The sequence below is a fragment of the Musca autumnalis genome, unplaced genomic scaffold, assembly GCF_047663935.1.
Source record: "Musca autumnalis isolate F117 unplaced genomic scaffold, ASM4766393v1 scaffold_4, whole genome shotgun sequence".
Lineage (NCBI taxonomy): Eukaryota > Metazoa > Arthropoda > Insecta > Diptera > Muscidae > Musca > Musca autumnalis.
This window is the reverse complement of record NW_027411977.1, coordinates 161,850,089-161,872,785: the sequence shown is the minus strand read 5'-3', so window position 1 is coordinate 161,872,785 and position 22,697 is coordinate 161,850,089. Positions and strand designations below refer to the sequence as shown.

The 22,697-nt window shown below is 36.6% G+C and overlaps 1 protein-coding gene and 1 long non-coding RNA gene across 2 annotated transcripts in view; both read right to left on the bottom strand.

The window, feature by feature from the left end:
• The window catches only part of Nca (neurocalcin homolog), a 782,213-nt gene that overhangs the window by 280,405 nt on the left and 479,111 nt on the right, over positions 1-22,697 (bottom strand). The window lies entirely within an intron of this gene.
• On the bottom strand, positions 1,516-21,523 carry LOC141400821 (uncharacterized). Its single transcript, XR_012412201.1, has 2 exons — positions 17,705-21,523; positions 1,516-10,587 (listed from the first exon to the last, which is right to left on the bottom strand). It is a non-coding gene; the product is annotated as an uncharacterized lncRNA (long non-coding RNA).

The following is a 22,697-nucleotide window of genomic DNA, read 5'->3' as shown; positions in this document are numbered from 1 at the left end:
GTTATATCTTTGTTAACTGTTGTTTTAGCTTATTTATGAGATTACTTGTCTTCACTCAAATCGAATGAGGATTATTTTTTAGAACATTTCAACATTCTAACTCGATTCCTTCAATGTCCTTTTCGTGCCTTATTTTAAGAACCGCTATAAAAGTACCACATGATGACGTTTTTCAGCTTCGAAAAGTTCTTCAAAAATGTCGCTCAGAACATTTTAGGTACGACCCTCATTGAAAACTAATCGATTTTGTCGCGTCTTCACCAAAAACTTAATCAGGCCATAACTCGGAAGTTCGACTCACGGCGGATCTGTCCTTCGGGATTCTTAATATACTCACCAAGGGCTTTCATCCCCAAAAAGGAATTATCTCCACCCCAAAATTTCGGTTCACAGTGTAATAACAGAGGCTAATTGTGGTAATTTGAAATTTTGAATGCCAATTTCAGCCATGTTGAGCACAATAGTAAAGGTATTTTCAAAAATAGAATTGTGTACCAGAGTGGTCAGACAATAGATCGTAATATCGTCGACGTGATTGAGCATAGTAACCAACAGCTCAATAAACAGGACTTAACCCTTAATTCTGTCTTTAGCATTATTTCGCTATAACTTTAATTGATGCCCAAAAATTATAAAATGTTTAAGTTCAAGGAAGCAAAATATGCAGCGAGTTACACTTTTATGTCATTACTTAAGATTAGTATTTAAGTAAAAAATTGTTGAAAACCTATATAATCTTTTATTTCTTTATCTTTTCAAAATATTCTGACTTTTTCCTTTAAATAAAAATAAAGGTTTCATTCAATTTGGAAAAGGTTTCATTTGATTTGGAAAAGGTTTCATTTGATTTGGAAAAGGTTTCATTTAATTTGGAAAAGGTTGCATTTAATTTGGAAAAGGTTTCATTTAATTTGGAAAAGGTTTCATTCAATTTGGAAAAGGTTTCATTTAATTTGGAAAAGGTTTCATTTAATTTGGAAATGCTATATAGGAATAGATCTATGCCCGGTTGCAGAACCTGCAAGAATGCACCATTGCCGAGTTTTTTGACAAATTGTCAAATTTTTAAGAATAGAATAGGTTCGGGTAGTCCATTGTTGTATACGTTGATTGCTTTCATTGTTCTTCTCATTCTCTTATCATTGCATTACGCGGCAAAATAGTAATATTGCCTTTTCCAGAGAGATTTTTGTTTGTAGTATTTCGTGTTTTTGGTGAAATTTTATTTGCTGGTCTGTTTGGAGAGCTATCCGATTCGCCGACTGGATTAGTTAGTGCGTTGTTTGTTTTTGTACATTGAGATGTATTATTATGAGACTTCTATGAAACGGTATTTCTTGCAGTAGCAGCATAAGAGTTATGTAGTTGAATTCTCTCTTTATACATTTTGTAGGCAGTTTTGAAATCGACTTCTTTGGTAACTTTTACAGTTTGGATTTCTTTTTGTTTCAAGAATGTCGAACATTTTTTATCTGTCGATGGGTAATTAGTGTCATTTATTCTTCTCTTTTATAGTTGACGCAGCATGGTGTATTTTCGCATGGAGTAATGTCTGTATAGCTAGCGTTGCACTAGTTGTACCAAATTTTCCAGTTATTGCAAAATTTGCTCAAGTTTCTCGGTCACAGACAACTGGAGCTGACAATTGTTTCACTTTAAGGGTATGGGGATGTAGTCTCTAACTTGTTTATTTTCATATCTAATGTGGACGTCATTGGGATGTTCAAGTGTTGAGAAAGTGAATATTATTAAGCAGGTTTCGATTAAATTTTCTCCTTGTTTTTTCATATTTTTTTAACTTCACAACCGTTTTGTGATTTCATTGCCATAAGAATAGTATCTTCACTTATTCTACGGAGGGATTTGCCATACACGATACCTTTTGATGTATTAAGATTGTTATGTTCGCTAACTTCACCTTTAATTTCAGGGGTGAAAGATGTTGTTACGTTGCTTGTGCGTAATTTTTTGTCTTCAAGAGTAGAGTGCCTTTCATGAATTTCTTGCAAGACATAACTTCTCCACATACGCAATTTAGTTTCTTAATTAGAAAAGGTGACACATTTTCGTGTACGCGTATTATTATAAGATATTTTGGAACAATTGTATTGTTTTTTAATGTCTTGCTGTCGTCCATGCGAAAAATCACATTGTTGTTGGTTGTAATTTTTACTTGTTTATTGATTTCACTGACACTTCCCTTTATTAAAAATGTTCTTTTAACAACTGTATGCAATACAGTTTGCTTCTATTATAAGTTTGTTTAAAATAACTTATTTGTTATTTAGATGATGAACGGTGTACCGGTGATTTTTGGATTGTTTCATTTTGTGTTTAAGTAATTTTTCGTAACTCTTTGAGTCAAAAACAACGTTAGGAAGTTGGCTGAACACTGCGATCGAATCAACGATCCGAACGCATTGATTGTCGATTGCAACTGAGTAACAAACTAACTTAAGGTTTGCTTTGAATAGTTTCTACAAATTAATTTTGTTCTTTCTTATAAAATCAATTTAATTTGTTCCTGAATCTCAATATTTATTGCGATTTTTAAATTAATTTAAATCAAATGCTATGGTTTTATAAATTATCTTGTGCTACCGATGTGTGCAGTGAAAGTGACATAACCTTAACAAAAAATGTCTTCTGTGTCAATGTGTGTGCGAGTACCATAACCATGAGTGACCTTTTCAATTTAATCATCGAATGAAACGATTTATTAGATTTACTAACAAAATATCAAAGCCGCTTTGATGCACAAAACTCCTGCTGAAAAGACTCATATTATGGACCTGCATTAGCTCAAAGAGTTGATGACATTTTTAATCGTTTCGAATCGCAACACGACATAATTATGCAACTTGGACTTGACTCTTCAACTAATGCCAGTGATGTGCCATATTTAAGTAATGATGTCTACTTTGAATTTTCCGAAAAATTTCTCACTTTCAAGGGAAAAATCTTAGACTCGTTTGCTGACTTCTACATTTCACATTCACCTGGCTAGTACATTTGTTGCAAATCACAAGCGTTCTTGCACACTTTAGCTTCTATTTCAAAACTTCCTAATATTTCTCAGGCGATTATAGCATTTCCAGATTAAATGAAACCTTTTCCAATTTACATGAAACCTTTTTCAATTGAAATTAAACCCTTTCTAATTGAAAATAAACTTTTTCCAAATAAACTGAAGCCTTTTCCAACTTAAATTAAATTAAATCTTTATATTTCTATTAAAAGAAACATAAAATTGATTTTTGGTTGTAGCGTAATTGTAGCAAATATTCTTATATAGGTATGTATTTGTGAATAACGTTTATGTTATCTTTGGGTTCTGGGATTCTTTTTTACTTAATTGAGGTTATTCTTTATATGGAATGGATTCAATTTGGAGACATTTATCTTATAGTACCTTTAACAAACCCACTGGGTTTCAAATGTCAATTCCATTGTGTATACGTCAAACAAATTCTCATAAAGAGAAGCACAAAAGGCTGTAATGCAGTGCCTGGCATAATTATTTTGACATGTATGAAAAAATTATGTGTTTGGTTTTTTACCGGATTAGACTTCTGCAAAAATATGAAAAAATATTATGGCTAATCGTTTACTAGAGTACTTAAAATTAGTAATAAATTTTATCAATTCAAATCTACGCTGGCGCTTTTGTTATGTATATACAATTTTCACTGCGTGGCATAAGCGTTTTGACAAAGATGTTCTATTGATTTTTAGACATCAACGATTAAAAGAGTCGTATTTATATTTTTGTTTATTATCTGTTCACGCACACCTGCACCATTTTGGACACATTTACGGATCGATATTTCAAGGCCCTAGGGATATTCAAGAGATTTACCATTAAACAACATTTTCGATGGGTTTCTCCCATTATCTCAGAATATGTTACGGATTTCGACTTTTTATGAGAGTAAGAACATCTTTTCATCTACAAGTGTGATATTTGAAGGAAATAACTTTAAGTTTGAACCCGAAATTAGCTCCAAACGTGCTCCACAAAATTCTGTCTTACCATAGTAGCAGTGTTCTGCAACTGAATACATAACACTTCAATCAGTTTACTACTATGTGGTTTTGAAAGATCGTTCAAAGTTCCAAAACATTCAGTAAAGTCCACACATTAACGATAAAAATTAAATATCGCAGTATTTTAAATGGTGGATCAGATGCCTGGGAGCATTTGGGCATGGAAATAGCATAAGGAGAACATTTATTTCATAAAGATGTGGGTAAATGATTTTTTCTTGAAAATCCAATTGAAAACTTTTGTAGCTATGCCTTATCAACTTTCTAATGTCTAAATGTCGAAATTGTTCAGAAGATGAGGATTTGTTTGTATAAGTAAGGTTAGATTTGTAATTCTGCTCTATTTAGCGGAGAGAAACGTCTGTAATTTCACATTTTCTGCCTAGACCGTGCATACTTACTACGTTTTCAGCCTTTTGATATTTATCTGTTACAAAACAAACAGATAACTGCAGCAATTTACATTTTTACTTAAATGTTAATAATTTAGCTGAAGCAATTAATTTTAGAACCAAAAGGCACGACTAAGTATTAAAAGTAACATAATTACGACGTCTCTATTTAAAGAATACCACTAAGCTGTTTATACCCCGTTTTATGAATGCTTACAATAGTTATATGCCTTTTAAGACAAATGTAGATTTTGTCAAAATAATTATGCCAGGGACTATATAAACAGACTATTACACCCGTTCATGAAAATAATTCTTGAACTAAAATCCAAAAAATCTTTTATCTTCGAAGTGTATTGGTTGGCAAAGCCGTCAATTTAATAAAAAATATATTTGTCACTGAGGCTGATTACGACTCTGTTTGGAATATTTTGGAATCAAGATACCATAACAAGCGAATGATTGTTGGTAATCTGATTTCAAAACTTTTCAATATTCGAGAATCTGAACAATCAATTAAACTTTTACTAGATTTTTCTCAAAACTGTATTGCATTTTTAAATAATTTAGATGTTAATACCGAATCATGGGACCCACTGATGATACATTTACTTGTGCAAAAATTAGATTTTCAATCTCGTAGAGATTGGGAAATATCTCTTAAATCTTCGACTGACTTTAAATTTTCCGAACTTTTTAAGTTCCTAGAAAAAATTTTAGGACCCTTGAATATTCAACTGGCAATTTCCCATCTTCTTCTTCTTCTAAAATACATTTTCTGCAAACAGCGAATTTTACCAAACTTCGACTAAAACCAAGAAAACTTTTACCCATTCGGGAAAGTTTTCGAAACCGAACTCTTCTATTTATTCATTTTGTGAGAGTAATCAATCCCTCTCAAAATGCTTCAAATTTCTTGCTCTCACGTTGATCGCCAAAAACATATTTCTGACAGATACAAATATTTGTAGCAATTGCTTTGTGATCGGACTTGATGCAAACAATTGCAAATCTTATTTCCGATGCATGACTTGCAAAAAACGTCACCATTCAGTGCTTCATTCAGATGAGCCTGTGAATCAAGCTCAAAATTACAATCTTGAAAAGTCCAATAATGTCACCTCTCACAGTGCATTCTGTTCCTCTCTACTTAGACTTTGTGTTATCACAAGTCGTGGCAAATTTACTTTACGTGCGATGCTTGACACTGGCTCAGAATCAACCGTAAACTTTTCGGCATAAGAAATGGTGGTGAAAACTTATCTAAATTTTCGAAAAGAAGAGTTAGTATATTGATGTACTGCTCTTGAACATTCTTTTCCCTCCCCTTACACACCAAATCCTTAATCTGAACATATTCCATTGCCTAATATTGAACCTAAAACTTAGCAGATTCTTATTACTACAAATCTGGCCCAATTGACTTAATATTATGAGTAGATATCTGCTCAGAAATCCAAATTCCCACAGATTCGTTCACAAATACCGACCTTTTCTTCCAATATAAAACGTTTGGATGAGTATTCATATTCACAGTTGAGCTTGGCAAATATAATAATGTCCTTTTGTTAACAAGAGGGATATATTACAAAACGCAAATTAACCAGTGAAGAACTGGAACCGAAAGTGGTCGATACATGGTTAATTTCCCATTCAAATCTATTCTAATATGCAATTGTGAACCTATACTTCAAAATAAGGCTACTAATGTATTTTGGGTTCTTAAACAGATTGAAATTTCATTCACTAAGAGACCCGAATTTGGTCAATTGTACAAAACTATTATTCAAGAGTAAGAACCTCTCGGACGCATGTCAAAAATACAAATTTATCTTACAGACATTTGTCATAATTCTTTTTTTCCGCCACATCATGGCGTTCTAAAAAAGTAGCTGTACTACAAAATTAAGGGTTGTCTTCGATGGTAGTAGCGATCTTTTGAATTACAAATCGCTTAGCGGAGAACTCTCTCCTGGGCCTCCTCTTCAAAATTATCTACCTGGTATAATGACCAAATGGAGACTCGGCAAAATAGCTTTCAGTGACTACAAACAATCTTTCCCACAAGCTGCCAATGTTCTAGTCCAAGACTCTTACGTCGACGATATATTTCTGGTGCAGACTTTTTAGAATCTGCAATTTCGCTATACAAAAATCTATGTGCTCTCTTTGAAAAGGCTAGTTGCAAACTACGTAAATGGAGAGATAATTCAAAAAATTACTTTTACAAATACCAGCAGATCATAGGGAAATTTCTGTCACTCAAAACTTCGATCATGAATCAACGTTAACTGTTCGGCATAAGAAATGGTGGTGAAAACTTTTCTAAATTTTTGAAAAGAAGAGTTAGTACATTTATGTACAGCTCTTGATCATTCTTTTCTCTCCCCTTACACACCAAATCCTTAATCTGAACATATTCCATTGCCTAATATTGAACCTAAAACTTAGCAGATTCTTATTACTACAAATCTGGCCCAATTGACTTAATATTATGAGTAGATATCTGCTCAGAAATCCAAATTCCCACAGATTCGTTCACAAATACCGACCTTTTCTTCCAATATAAAACGTTTGGATGAGTATTCATATTCACAGTTGAGCTTGGCAAATATAATAATGTCCTTTTGTTAACAAGAGGGAAATATTACAAAACGCAAATTAACCAGTGAAGAACTGGAACCGAAACTGGTCGATACATGGTTAATTTCCCATTCAAATCTATTCTAATATGCAATTGTGAACCTATACTTCAAAATAAGGCTACTAATGTATTTTGGGTTCTTAAACAGATTGAAATTTCATTCACTAAGAGACCCGAATTTGGTCAATTGTACAAAACTATTATTCAAGAGTAAGAACCTCTCGGACGCATGTCAAAAATACAAATTTATCTTACAGACATTTGTCATAATTATTTTTTTCCGCCACATCATGGCGTTCTAAAAAAGTAGCTGTACTACAAAATTAAGGGTTGTCTTCGACGGTAGTAGCCATCTTTCGAATTACAAATCGCTTAGCGGAGAACTCTCCTGGACCTCCTCTTCAAAATTATCTCCCTGGTATAATGACCAAATGGAGACTCCGCAAAATAGCTTTCAGTGCCGACATTGCAAAGATATTCTTTGGCGCAATAACCCATTTGAAGATATTTTTATCTGCGAGCTAAATACCGTACCTCATGATACAACTTCAGCCCTCTTACGTCGACGATATATTTCTGGTGCAGACTTTTTAGAATCTGCAATTTCGCTATACAAAAATCTATGTGCTCTCTTTGAAAAGGCTAGTTGCAAACTACGTAAATGGAGAGATAATTCAAAAAATTACTTTCACAAATACCAGCAGATCATAGGGAAATTTCTGTCACTCAAAACTTCGATCATGAATCAACGTTAACTGTTCGGCATAAGAAATGGTGGTGAAAACTTTTCTAAATTTTTGAAAAGAAGAGTTAGTACATTTATGTACAGCTCTTGATCATTCTTTTCTCTCCCCTTACACACCAAATCCTTAATCTGAACATATTCCATTGCCTAATATTGAACCTAAAACTTAGCAGATTCTTATTACTACAAATCTGGCCCAATTGACTTAATATTATGAGTAGATATCTGCTCAGAAATCCAAATTCCCACAGATTCGTTCACAAATACCGACCTTTTCTTCCAATATAAAACGTTTGGATGAGTATTCATATTCACAGTTGAGCTTGGCAAATATAATAATGTCCTTTTGTTAACAAGAGGGAAATATTACAAAACGCAAATTAACCAGTGAAGAACTGGAACCGAAACTGGTCGATACATGGTTAATTTCCCATTCAAATCTATTCTAATATGCAATTGTGAACCTATACTTCAAAATAAGGCTACTAATGTATTTTGGGTTCTTAAACAGATTGAAATTTCATTCACTAAGAGACCCGAATTTGGTCACTTGTACAAAACTATTATTCAAGAGTAAGAACCTCTCGGACGCATGTCAAAAATACAAATTTATCTTACAGACATTTGTCATAATTCTTTTTTTCCGCCACATCATGGCGTTCTAAAAAAGTAGCTGTACTACAAAATTAAGGGTTGTCTTCGACGGTAGTAGCCATCTTTCGAATTACAAATCGCTTAGCGGAGAACTCTCCTGGACCTCCTCTTCAAAATTATCTCCCTGGTATAATGACCAAATGGAGACTCCGCAAAATAGCTTTCAGTGCCGACATTGCAAAGATATTCTTTGGCGCAATAACCCATTTGAAGATATTTTTATCTGCGAGCTAAATACCGTACCTCATGATACAACTTCAGCCCTCTTACGTCGACGATATATTTCTGGTGCAGACTTTTTAGAATCTGCAATTTCGCTATACAAAAATCTATGTGCTCTCTTTGAAAAGGCTAGTTGCAAACTACGTGTTTGCACTAAATTTGCAACCTCCTACAGCCTATCAAATACCCGACTCCGAGCTCAGGCACTACCACGTTTGTCGATCAATTTATTGGGAAAACACGAGTTAGAAAAGTTCGTGCAACAGGGTCAGTTAAAATAGACAACAAAGGGGTTTGTTTATTGATTGTCTGATTTATTTGTCGTAAACCACTTGGGACACACGCGAATCACTGTACCTGCTCTCCGTTTTGGCAAATGGAAACACACTGTGTTATTATGATTCTTATTGGGAGCTCAATTGGCAGAAATGAAACGCACTGGACTTTCTGGTAATTCCAATTTAATAAACGAATTTATTTTAATTCACTGTTTACAATGTTTAATGATTTAATGATAATAGAGTAACAAATTATCTCTTGTTTTCAAGTTCACACAAAGTTAGTTTGATTTATAAAAACGAATTTCGGGGTTGCTTGAACCGCTCGCGCCAATTGCTCAAAAAAACTAACTGAAATAGAAAAAAAGGAGATGCGGCGAAAACAAAAAAAGAAAAAAGTAAACAAAACAGAGAGTTGACACTTGTTAGTGATGGTTCTCGTAAGCAGAGAGGAGATAATGTAAAACTATGATCTCGTAAACTAATACTGCATTTACATCATCTACTCTATAATTTAGTTTCATCTGTCTGTTCCCTGCTTACGAGAACATACCGCCTCCCTTGAAATATTATTTCAACAAAATTAATTAATCCAATCAAATTTTAAAGTATCATTCGGGATACAGAGTAATTACATCTATCTTATAATTATGAAAATGTAATATATGTATATATTATAAACTAATTCAGTTCTTCAAGTTACGCGCCCATTCGGGGCAGAATATGTAAATATAAAATTTTAAACTTAACATCAAATAATTCATTGAGGTATAAAAGTGTGTTAACTTTTTGTTTTTCATCGGGACAGTATAAAACATTGAGATGCAGTTCGATCTGGCCTGGAACATCTAACCGGGACGTCTGTGATTCTCAACTAAAAATGTTTCGTTTAAGTCAGCACTCTCATGGTCGATTAGCAGGGGTCCAAAAAAGGTATACCCGAAAATGGTATTTTGCATGAATGGCAGCCCCTGTTCTTCCCTTGGCAGGCCAAGATAAATGTGTTTTGCCACATCGTTACCAAGTATCATCGAACAGCCGTATGGTAAATAAAAGGAAGTGTCGGCCACATCCTCAATATCGTACCGCTTCCAAACCGCTTCAGGAACACCGTGGGCTGAGGGTGTATCGGTACGCAGGTGGTGGTCCAAGCAAAGTGTTGCTGTGAGGGTCCTGACCTCACTGTGACGGTCGGTAAACTGGATTTTATATTCTTTGACGTCATAGTCTTGCATAAAGGGAAGTCTTGAGTAGGGTGGCAGCTCTTTGGGTATCTGGGGTCCAGTAAAACACGGACTAAACGTTTTTCTTCGTGCAACCCAGGGGCATGTACCAAAACCTGCGCAGTCATACGCAGCCACTGATATTTTTTGACGTCCAATGGATGGAGAAGTGTATGATGTCTTTTCCAGCAGACGCGACAAACCGAACTGGATCGACAACCGTCGATGGTATGTGATATCCCGAGGCAGTTGACACACACTTTGTTTTCCCTCACAAACGCTCCTCTCTCATTTGGGTTCATTGCCAAGAAACATCTACATAGGCGGAGCGAGTGGCGAGTTTTGCATATGAGGCAGCGATATTCCTCCATAAACATGGTTCCTGGGAAAACAGAATATTTTATTAGTCGAAATTTATTCATTTAGGTTGCAAAGGAATGGAGGATTGGGATAGAAAAGGGATTTTAGTTATGGCGATTGGGGCAGCAAGACTAGTTTATGAACTGGACGTTTTAAGATTCCTGACGACGTTTTGACGTCAACTACTCTGACATGTCCATCTGGGCCAGGATATAACTTGACGACTCGTCCTAAACGCCATTCTTGAGGACTTCCCATTTCTTGGGACAAAACAACTAAATCATTTAGATCAAGATTTAAAGACGGACGTTTCCACTTGTTCCTTTTATGCAATTCCTTTAAGTAATCCGACTTCCATCGGCGGCAAAATTCTTGTTGTATAACTTTCAGTTTACGCCAACGATTTAGCAGTGCTGTTTTAGAGGGAATCTCCTCGGGTTCAGCAGGGGACAGTAACGATGAACCAGTTAAGAAATGACCTGGCGTCAGAGCTGTTAGGTCATCAATATTTTCCGATTGTGGAGTAAGGGGCCGTGAGTTCAGACAGGCTTCTATTGCAGCTAAGATGGTACTGAATTCCTCATATGTGTAACGGATTTGGCCAGCAATCTTTTTTAGGTGCGTCTTGCAACTTTTTACACCCGCCTCCCATAAACCCCCCATATGCGGAGCAGAAGCTGGTATAAAGTTCCATTCTAGTTGGTGATGTTCGTAGCGTATTATGGCCTTTTCCTTAGTTTCCGAAACCACCTTTTTAAAGTTATCTCTAATCTCTCGAGCAGCCCCCACGAAGTTCCGACCATTATCTGAAAATATTTTGTTGGGACAACCGCGCCTCGCAACAAACCGTGTTAATGCGGCCATAAATGCAGGGGTAGAAAGGTCGCTTACTGCTTCCAAATGAATAGCTTTGGTAGCAAAGCACACGAAGAGACAGATATAACCTTTAATAACTCGGCACCCACGACCAGTAAATGTTTTCAAATCAAATGGACCGGCATAGTCGACACCGGTGTTCGCAAAGGGGCGGACAACTCTGACCTTTCCGGGGGAAGAGCTGCCATTATTTGCCCCTGTAACTTTCTTCGGGCCAAAACACACTTTACGCAGTGGTTAATGTGGGATTTTATTAGATTTTTGCCGCGAATAATCCAGCATTCCAAGCGAATAGTAGCCATCATAAGTTGCGGCCCACCATGCTTTGTCATGTCATGGATAAATGAGACATAAAGTTTTGCGAATTTGCTCTTCGGGGACAGAATGTATGGATGCCTTTCACTATAAGCCAGGGACATAGTTGCACCAAGTCTGCCGTTAGCCCGAATAATGCCATGTTGGTCCAAAAATGGGGTCAGCGTTAGAAGAGGACTGCTTCTCGCGATTGGCTTCTTTTGGGACAGCGCTTCATATTCCTCTGGGAAATATGTCTTTTGGGACATCATGATGAGATGTCTACGACCAGCAGAAAGTTCTTTGCACGTCAATTTGTTGTCATGGTATGTATAGGTCTTCTTTGTGACAGGATGAGTAGCTCTGATAAATCGTTCGATATACCCAAATGCATGTACCGCTGCGGTGAATCGATGAATGTGCTGCAAATGGTTTTCTGGGTCAGCTTCTTTCTGGGTTTCAGCCTCCGCAGATCTAGCTACGTGTACCTGAGACGATATAGATATAGGGACAGGTTCTTGGGCAGATTTCATTTCTAGTCGTACTTCAGGAATACAAACGGTTGAGGGCCAGAATTGTTCGTCCTTTTGGAGCCAGTTTGGTCCGAACCACCACAGATCTCTCTCCTTTAACTCTAAAGGAGTCACCCCCCGGGTTGCTAGATCTGCGGGGTTGTCATGTGTGGACACATGTTTCCAGTTATCTCCCACTGTCTCTTGGATTTTGGCAACCCTGTTTGCCACATATGTGGTCCAGGTGTGAGATGGCTTTTTTAGCCAAGCTAGGACTATTGTCGAGTCCGACCAAAGATGCAATGTATAATTTTTGAGACCTAGCTGGGGCAGAATAACATGGACTAAATCAGATAGCAAATGCGCACCGCAAAGCTCTAAACGGGGCAGAGAAACTTTCTTAATTGGTGCCACTTTAGTTTTCGAAACCAATAAATTGGACGCAAAAATGTTTCCTATTTTTACTCTTGCATATAAAACTGCGGCGTAGGCTAATTCTGATGAATCGCAAAATCCATGTATTCCTATAGTGCACTCTGGAGAGTATTTCACCCATCGGGGTATTTTAATCTGGTCAATGCTGACATAACTCTCTAAAAACGACTTCCATTTTATCAGGGATAGTGGCTTTAAGTGGTCATCCCACTGTATCTCGTCTAACCATAGCTGTTGCATAAATACCTTTGCTGTTATAACAACAGGCGCAAGCCACCCCAATGGGTCAAAGAGCCTTGCAATTATCGACAAAACTTCTCGTTTCGTAAAGGAATTTTTGTTACCTATTTTTTCTGTAACGAAGTAAAACGTATCTGTGGCAGCGTTCCACCTAATCCCTAGCGTCTTTGCCATGCTTTTATCGTCGAAATCCAAAAACTCTCCATTGAGAAGATGGTCACGGGGCAGATCTTTGATAATCTCCTTACAATTTGATGTCCACTTTCTTAAGTGGAATCCCGCAGATTTCAAAATATCTGTAAGTTGCTGTTTTGCCACAATGGCTTCTGGAATTGAGTGTGTGCCTACCAGGGCATCATCGACATACATATTTTCTTTTAAGATTTTCGCTCCTATGGGGAAATTATGCTCCTCATCTTGGGCCAGTTGCAAGAGAGTGCGTAGTGCCAAATATGGGGCACAATTGAGACCGAACGTAACGGTTTTCAGCTGGTAGTCTTTGATTTCTTCGTCAGGGGAAAAACGATAGACTATGCGCTGGAACGTAGCGTGGTTTGGATTGACCTGTATTTGTCTGTACATCTTTGATATGTCTGCGTTAAAGACATATTTGTACAAACGCCAACTCAAAATTAGGGAAATTATATCCTTTTGTAACACAGGACCCACATACAAAAAGTCATTCAAACTTTTACCAGAAGCCGTTGGGCATGATCCATTAAAAACAACTCTAAGCTTTGTAGTGGCACTTTCAGGTTTGTATACGCCGTGATGGGGCAAATAAAAACTGGGGGCAGAATTTTGTGTTCGAGAGTCTACTAACTCCATATGTCCCAGGGACAAATATTCTCGTATGACCTCGTCATACATTGATTTCAATTCTTGCTTTTTAGACATTGATTGTTCGTTTCGTAGAAACTGAGAAAGGGCCACATATCTGTTTGAAGTGAGGACCGATTTCGACGGTTCAGACTTAAAGGGCAAATCAACTATATATCTTCCATCGATGTTTCTTTTCACCGTGGATTTATATATGTTTTCACAGATTCTGTCTTCTTCTGAGACAGTCTGTTTGATCGGGATCTCTTCAATTTCCCAAAATCGGGCCAATTGTTTGTTAATACACACTCTCGTACAATGAGATGATCTTATAGTGTATCTTGTGGCTTTATTCTGTGTTGGTCCAGTCACGATCCAACCAAAGACCGTTTCTTGGGCTACCAACGACCCCAATATCCCATGTTTTACCCCTCCGAGTAAGATCAATGGGTACAAATTTCCTCCTATGAGGATGTCAATTGGGGCACTTTTATAGAACTCTGGGTCCGCAAAATTCAAATTTGGTAATTGATTCTTGTTAATATAGTTAAAGGAATGTGTTGGAACATTTCCCGTGACGTCCGGGACAACAAGTGCATCGATATCCAACGAAAAGTTTGGATTAACAATTGACGAAATTTTGAAAATGGCTACTCTGGAGCATCTCGCTAGGCATTCGCCGCCTAGGCCACTAATTTCTGCCGAAATAGGGACAGTAGGTAGCTTCAACAATTTTTGTATCCGTTCTGAGACGAAGGAATCGTCCGAACAGGGATCGATTAATGCTCTGATTTTGTGGAACATACCATCCTTGGTTATTGTCAACCACGCTGTGGCCAACATGGTTTTACTCGCTACTGACGTGTGATATGTGCTAATATTTTGAGAGGAAGGGGGCCGATCTGTGGACTGTAAGTTCGATGTTTGAGATGATTGAGATACTTCTCTCCTCTCTTTAGATTTGTTTTCTCCCTGCTGGGACATATTTGGTTTGTGCAAGAGTGTGTGGTGTTTCGAATCACACACAGAACAACTTTTCTGACTAGTACAATTTGCCACCATGTGACCTTGAGCTAGACAGTTGAGACAGTGTTTGTCACGTTTGGCAATCGATATTCTATTTTTAAAGTCCATATTCAAGAATTTGGGGCAGGAACGCAAAATATGGTTTCCTTTGCACAAATTGCACTTCTGATTGCTTACTTTAGTGTGGTGAACCTTGAAATTTTTCGAACGGTCAAAATTATGGAACTTTTGCTGCTGGGGCAGAGAAGATCGGGAACCTTGTGGGCCATATATATCAGATACACTTTCTAGTGCCTGAAATCTTTCGGTTAAAAACGTATTTAATTCGTCCCACGAAGGCATTTCAGTTTTCTTTGCAATCGACTGTTCCCATAGGGACAGTGTTAGTTTAGGGAGCTTTGAGGAACATTGAAAGATAAAAATAGGATCCCACGATCTTATGTCTATTTTGTACAATTTTAGCACTGAAATTGCATTATTTATATCCCTTTGTAATTTTTTCAATGAGCTCGCTGATTCTTGAGGGCATTGTGGCAGATTAAAGATAGTTCGCAATTGGTTGTTTATTAAAATACGCTTATTCTCATATTGAGATTTGAGATTTTCCCACGCTATATCGAAACCCTCATCAGTCAGGGGGATATGCTGGATAATTTGTCTCGCTTCTCCACTAGTTTTTTGGAACAAGTGATACAATTTTTCCACTGGCCTCAGTTTCTCATTAGTCACGTATATTGCTGTGAATAAGTCTCGAAAACTGGGCCAATTTAAATAGTCTCCGTGGAACACCTCTGAGTCACACGGTGGGACAGCAATTGACGAACTAGTTTTCGCCTTTAATTTTGAAGCTGATGCTTTAATACTATTCTTAGCATCTCCTATTAGAGTTAAACATTTCATGTAACTCTTATGAATTTCGGCCTTTTTGTTTTTCACTGTGGTCTTGTCTTTTTTCTGACAATCGGGGTCAGAAATGCACTTTTTATAGCACGTTTTCCATTCATCCCACAAACTTTCCAATTCTTGTTTTTCTGCATCCAGGGACATGTCATTGTATTCTTTGAAATCAGCATTTTTCAACTGAGTTTCAAATGAAGTTATTTCTTCGCACTGAATCAGAAATTCTTCCATTATTCCCATTTACGTTTGGTTCAGACAATCAAATAGAATATTTTTTGATTAAAAAATGTGTATTTATTTACTGTACCGGCGAATGGGACAGTTTTTCGAACGAATTTTTAGGAAATATTAAATTTATTGAAAATAAACTTTATCCACAGTTTAGTTTTTAAATTGGGAGAAGATTTTTTCAATATGTAAATTCGTTGTAAATATTTCGAAGATGCAGAAAAATTTCTTGCCGATGTGCGAATAATTTGTCCTTGAGACAGTGACAAAATTCCCCGTCAGAGACAGAAAAAATGATATTTGAGATGATTTTTAAATGATTTATAACTATTGCCGATAAAAATTTATTGACCCAAATTTTATGCAAAACTTGTGAATCTGTACGCCAAAATTCGTGAAAAGATTCCCTCATTCAGAGTCAGCAGAAAAGAATATTTTCTTGTACTTCCCACTTATCTTCAAAATTTGTTAATTGGATGGTATTATGAGCGGAATAATTTATGTTTGTCGCGGGACAGTATTTCCTCAAAAAATCAAATATTAATTGTAATATTTGTATATTTTGCCTTTCGTACCACAGTACTTATATCAATTGTTTAATGTAAATGTTCTTGTACGTGACAACCACCAGCAAATCGCTAAATATCCAAGGGACAATCACCACTCAATTGAGAGACAGAAACCAAAAAACTTCTTGTATGACAATAACAGTTTTGTTTCCAATTTATTGTGATTCTGTACGGGACAGTCAAAGAAGAAATTTCATCATATATTTTGGTAAACAACACAGTTTTGTTTCCCACAACAGTCCGAAACTTTTAAACAATGGTTGATAATATGATTTGCCTTTGATGGGAGCGTAATTGCGTAAACAACTTTATTCTGTATTTTCATTTAAATTGCCCTCCAAACCACTGTGTTAAGAAATGATGTTCTAGTGGAATGTAATAGAAACCAACATCGCTTCTTTATGCGGTCGACAACGACAACAGAGAGACAGGGAGTGAAACACCGACGGCAGAGACAGAGTGCAGACAGACGAAACCGAATATAATGTATGTATGTGGTTGGTTGTGTGTTTGTCCGCCAAAAACAAACGAATAATGTGCCTTTGTTTCCACAGGGTTAAACTTTTTCCACTACAGTGTTCCTTTTAACAATCTTTAAAATTCCCAAAAATAAGATTCCATAGAAAATAAAAACTCGTAGCAGTAACTTATTGTTTTTTTTTACTATTGATCAAAATAATTTATATTTATTTATTTTTTGTTCAATTAATTATGTTCACCAAGCAATTTTATAAAATTTCCTTCGTACCACTGTGTGCCGTTTATGTATTTTGTAGGTAAGGCAAAGGGACAGCGCTTGTCGTTCATGTAGATCACAACAACAATTTAAATAATTTTGTCCAAAATGAGAGGTAACTGATGGGAGAATAATATCCCTTGCTAAACAGCTGCTGACCGAGGCATGGAGTGAGCAAGTTTGGTTTGTTGTTAGAATATGAGAATGAGAGCTGCCATCAAAGTTAAAACCAGCCACTCTTCAGTATGTGTGCTTTATGTATTCGATTCCTCTTTTGTTGTGATTTTGGAATGCAGGCAGATGACAATGACCTGCCTTAATAATTATATGAAGAATAGCGGTTTGCTATTTTTTTTTTCCAAATGTTTCTTATTTGAAATTTTGCAACATCGCATATAGCAACGGGGGATAGGTAAGGGATAGGAATTTTGTGGGTTGGAAATGATTTAGGGACAGTAATTCCACAAATGTATCACAAAATAAAGAACGTTTGTATGTACGTACCTTTGCTTCGGTTGGTACTGGCTTGACGTTTAATGTGTAGCTTGTCGTTGATTCCTTGCAGGGATCGTAAGGACCATATGTTTGCACTAAATTTGCAACCTCCTACAGCCTATCAAATACCCGACTCCGAGCTCAGGCACTACCACGTTTGTCGATCAATTTATTGGGAAAACACGAGTTAGAAAAGTTCGTGCAACAGGGTCAGTTAAAATAGACAACAAAGGGGTTTGTTTATTGATTGTCTGATTTATTTGTCGTAAACCACTTGGGACACACGCGAATCACTGTACCTGCTCTCCGTTTTGGCAAATGGAAACACACTGTGTTATTATGATTCTTGTTGGGAGCTCAATTGGCAGAAATGAAACGCACTGGACTTTCTGGTAATTCCAATTTAATAAACGAATTTATTTTAATTCACTGTTTACAATGTTTAATGATTTAATGATAATAGAGTAACAAATTATCTCTTGTTTTCAAGTTCACACAAAGTTAGTTTGATTTATAAAAACGAATTTCGGGGTTGCTTGAACCGCTCGCGCCAATTGCTCACAAAAACTAACTGAAATAGAAAAAAAGGAGATGCGGCGAAAACAAAAAAAGAAAAAAGTAAACAAAACAGAGAGTTGACACTTGTTAGTGATGGTTCTCGTAAGCAGAGAGGAGATAATGTAAAACTATGATCTCGTAAACTAATACTGCATTTACATCATCTACTCTATAATTTAGTTTCATCTGTCTGTTCCCTGCTTACGAGAACACTACGTAAATGGAGAGATAATTCAAAAAATTACTTTCACAAATACCAGCAGATCATAGGGAAATTTCTGTCACTCAAAACTTCGATCATGAATCAACGTTAACTGTTCGGCATAAGAAATGGTGGTGAAAACTTTTCTAATTTTTTGAAAAGAAGAGTTAGTACATTTATGTACAGCTCTTGATCATTCTTTTCTCTCCCCTTACACACCAAATCCTTAGTCTGAACATATTCCATTGCCTAATATTGAACCTAAAACTTAGCAGATTCTTATTACTACAAATCTGGCCCAATTGACTTAATATAATGAGTAGATATCTGCTCAGAAATCCAAATTCCCACAGATTCGTTCACAAATACCGACCTTTTCTTCCAATATAAAACGTTTGGATGAGTATTCATATTCACAGTTGAGCTTGGCAAATATAATAATGTCCTTTTGTTAACAAGAGGGAAATATTACAAAACGCAAATTAACCAGTGAAGAACTGGAACGGAAACTGGTCGATACATGGTTAATTTCCCATTCAAATCTATTCTAATATGCAATTGTGAACCTATACTTCAAAATAAGGCTACTAATGTATTTTGGGTTCTTAAACAGATTGAAATTTCATTCACTAAGAGGCCCGAATTTGGTCAATTGTACAAAACTATTATTCAAGAGTAAGAACCTCTCGGACGCATGTCAAAAATACAAATTTATCTTACAGACATTTGTCATAATTCTTTTTTTCCGCCACATCATGGCGTTCTAAAAAAGTAGCTGTACTACAAAATTAAGGGTTGTCTTCGATGGTAGTAGCGATCTTTTGAATTACAAATCGCTTAGCGGAGAACTCTCTCCTGGGCCTCCTCTTCAAAATTATCTACCTGGTATAATGACCAAATGGAGACTCGGCAAAATAGCTTTCAGTGACTACAAACAATCTTTCCCACAAGCTGCCAATGTTCTAGTCCAAGACTCTTACGTCGACGACATAATTTCAGGTGCAGACTCTTTAGAATCTGCAATTTCCCTATACAAAAATCTATGTGCTCTCTTATAAAAGGCTAGTTGTAATCTCCGTAAATGGAGAGATAATTCAAAAGATTACTTTCACAAACACCAGCAGATTATAGAAAAACTTCTGCCACTCAAAACTTTGATCATGACAACACAGTAACAACTCTTTGAATTCAGTGGAATACCAATTGGTCATCAAATTGTGAGGCGCAACTTCATTGTTTTGGTGACGCCTCAACTATAGCCTACGCTGCAGTTGTTTATGCACGTATAACTACCCCTAACGACATATTTGTCAATATTTTACAATCTTATAGTAGCCCATTCACTGCGAAGGTTTTGAAAAAAATTATATTTTTCACTTTATCGTGCTTTTAGGATAAGAAGTGGAACTCGATTGACCGAAACATAAGAGGCAAACAAACAGCTTTGCTGTTAGAAAAATACTAATATTATTTTAAATATGTTCAATTTGAAGATTTTTTCTTCTAAAGAGTAAAATGCTACAAGTGGTACCAAAAGACTTGAGCTTGGCGCTGCAACACTTGGCGTTAAATTGCCCCAACCTATCAAAGAATCCATTTCTGATGAATATTTATTTCTGGAGCGATAGCTCAACAGTTCTCAGCTGGATTCGTAAATCACCATCTAACTGGGCGGTGCATGTTAACAATAGATTCGCAGAGATTCAACGTCTTAGTAACCCTAAACAATGGAAATATGCTCCAACTCTTGTGAACCTGAAGTTGAGTATTTAACAAGTGTCCTGAATCTATCGTTAGCCACCCATATTGGTGAATCGTATAGGCCGATTTCGCTGCTGTCGCCTGTAGCAAAAATCCTAAAGTCAATACTCCTCACCGGATGAGAAGTTGTTTTTCAGTCGCCCAACATCAACATGGCTTTCAGAAAAAGCATAGTACTACAATAGCATTAGACGCTATATCCACACATATCAGTAGAGGACTGAACCAGAAAATAAATGCGAGAAGACTTAGGGGTCGATTATGCATTGCTACTAAACTTGAGTTGCGTTGCCAATTGTCAGCACAACTGAGATGAAATGTTGTATTATTGGTGTCAACCCAACTGGGTTGTCGATAAACGTGTTATCGATCAGTGTTTTTTCAAACTTGTGAACTCTATTAAATCCAAAAGCACAATTCGCCAAAAAACTATTTTAAAATGATAAGTTCAGTGGAATTATTTTTTGATGATTAAGAAAATGCACAGGACATGACATCTATTAGAAGAAATTTGAGGGACAAGTCGAATCCATTGGAATTGCCATCTGCATTGTAAGTTGAAGCTCATGTTGGAAATATCTGTATAGTCAGTAAATTATTATAGGTTTAAGGCGTATTTTCGATTAAAAAGGATGCCGTAGTTTGAATTGTGGAAACGTTAAAGGATGACTTCAAAGTTACAGATCAACAGCAATACCCCCACTTTTAAAAGTGTGCGCTGCGTTGAGATTTTTTGCGGCGGGAAGTTTGCAAAAGTCCCATGACAATGATTACAACAATTGCATTGCTCAATCTATATTGTCGAACGTATTGAAGGAAGTTGTCCACTTGATAGGGGACAAATTGGATCGCTTCGAAGTTGACGGAGGAGGAAAAAATATTGTTTAGGTGATAGCTCAGAAAGGCTGCAGAGAATTGTTGTTGTTTGTGGAGATGAGCAAGTGATACAAACCCGAGTGCAACCGATAAGTAAAAAAGGAGAAAATAAAACACAAAGGGTTTTAGTTGGTATAAATAATAATATGTGTTGGTGTGGGTGATTTATTAAGGCGAAAAGTGCTGATGACTTTACCTTGTATTGGGTGAGACGCGTTACAATTATCGAGTAAACCAAGAAGTACTTCCGTACTGGTGAAGAGATGACTTAAAAGTGATTTGTGTATAAAAAACTGAATGTGAATCAAGGCTGAGACAATCACTGCTTATTGGAAAGTTCTCACTACGATCCGAACTGAGCGAATACAGTTCCAGGGAGAAATTGCAGAGAAATTCCATTAACAAGAGAGTACTCTCTACGATCCGCGCTGAGCGAACATAGTCTCTGAGAAGATTTGTAGGGTAATGATTGGAAATATCACCCTACGGTCCGCTGTAAGCGCACATAGTTTCTCAGATGGTTTGTAGAGAACACTTAAGTAAGGGAGGCCTCTCTGCGATCCGAACAAGTCAAACAAAGGCTCACTGGAGATTTGTAGTGAAAATACCAATAGAGAGTTTCTAACTTAAACATTAGCCGCCAGCCTTGAAACACATAGGAGTGTTTCAACATAAAATGGGTGAACTTAAAGTAACTTACAACTAGGAATCCAAGTATGTAAATTCAGTTAGGTGAGCTTTTCCGATTTCAAATTTTCCATTTTTTTTTTTTTTTAATTCTGGTCTGTAATAATGGGATAGCCGTTACGTAGCTAATAAAAATGGCGAAGGTGAAAATAAATCTTATGTTAGCGAGGAGAAACTGATAGGAAAGGCGGAGTGAAACCGATAGGAAATACATGGTGAGAATAATAAAGTATTTACAGTGTTTGGTTGCCTGGTGGTGCAGTCTTTTGAACGTAATTAATTCGAATGATGGGGAGAAGAGGACATTGGACCAGTTAGGATCCAACCAAATACAGTATTCTGTGCAAGAAGAGAACCGAGTATATTTTGGTGAGTTCCGGCTTCTAATATTTTTGGATATAAGTCAGCTACGATCAATAGATCTACAGGTCCACTATCAAAGAAGTGTGGATCAGCTAACCGAATGTTTGGCAAACAATGTGTTATATCGGGATCTATTGAGAAAGATGGAAGATCATCCGATATCCGAGGGAGAATAAATGCTTCTGTTTTAAGTACCAACGAAGAATTGATTCTTGAACCGATTTTCAGAGAACAACTCTTCTGAGTATTAGCTCATACCGTTCCCGGTACTTCTGAAATGCGAGCTAGAGAAGAGCGAGTGGGCAAAAGTAACCGATTTTTAATGGTTTCTGAAATGAAAGAACCCTCAGATGCTGGATCAATCAGAGCTCTAACTGGATACTCTTTACCGTTATGGATTAGATTCACTATAGCAGTTCCCAGAAGAACATTACGATTCTGTAATGTATGGAAAACTTTTTGATTTACTATAGATGGGTTGGCAACGGTGGAGGTGGAAGCTACATTGTCATTGTTGTGAAGTACAGAATGGCGAGAAGAAGAAGGTGTGGAATT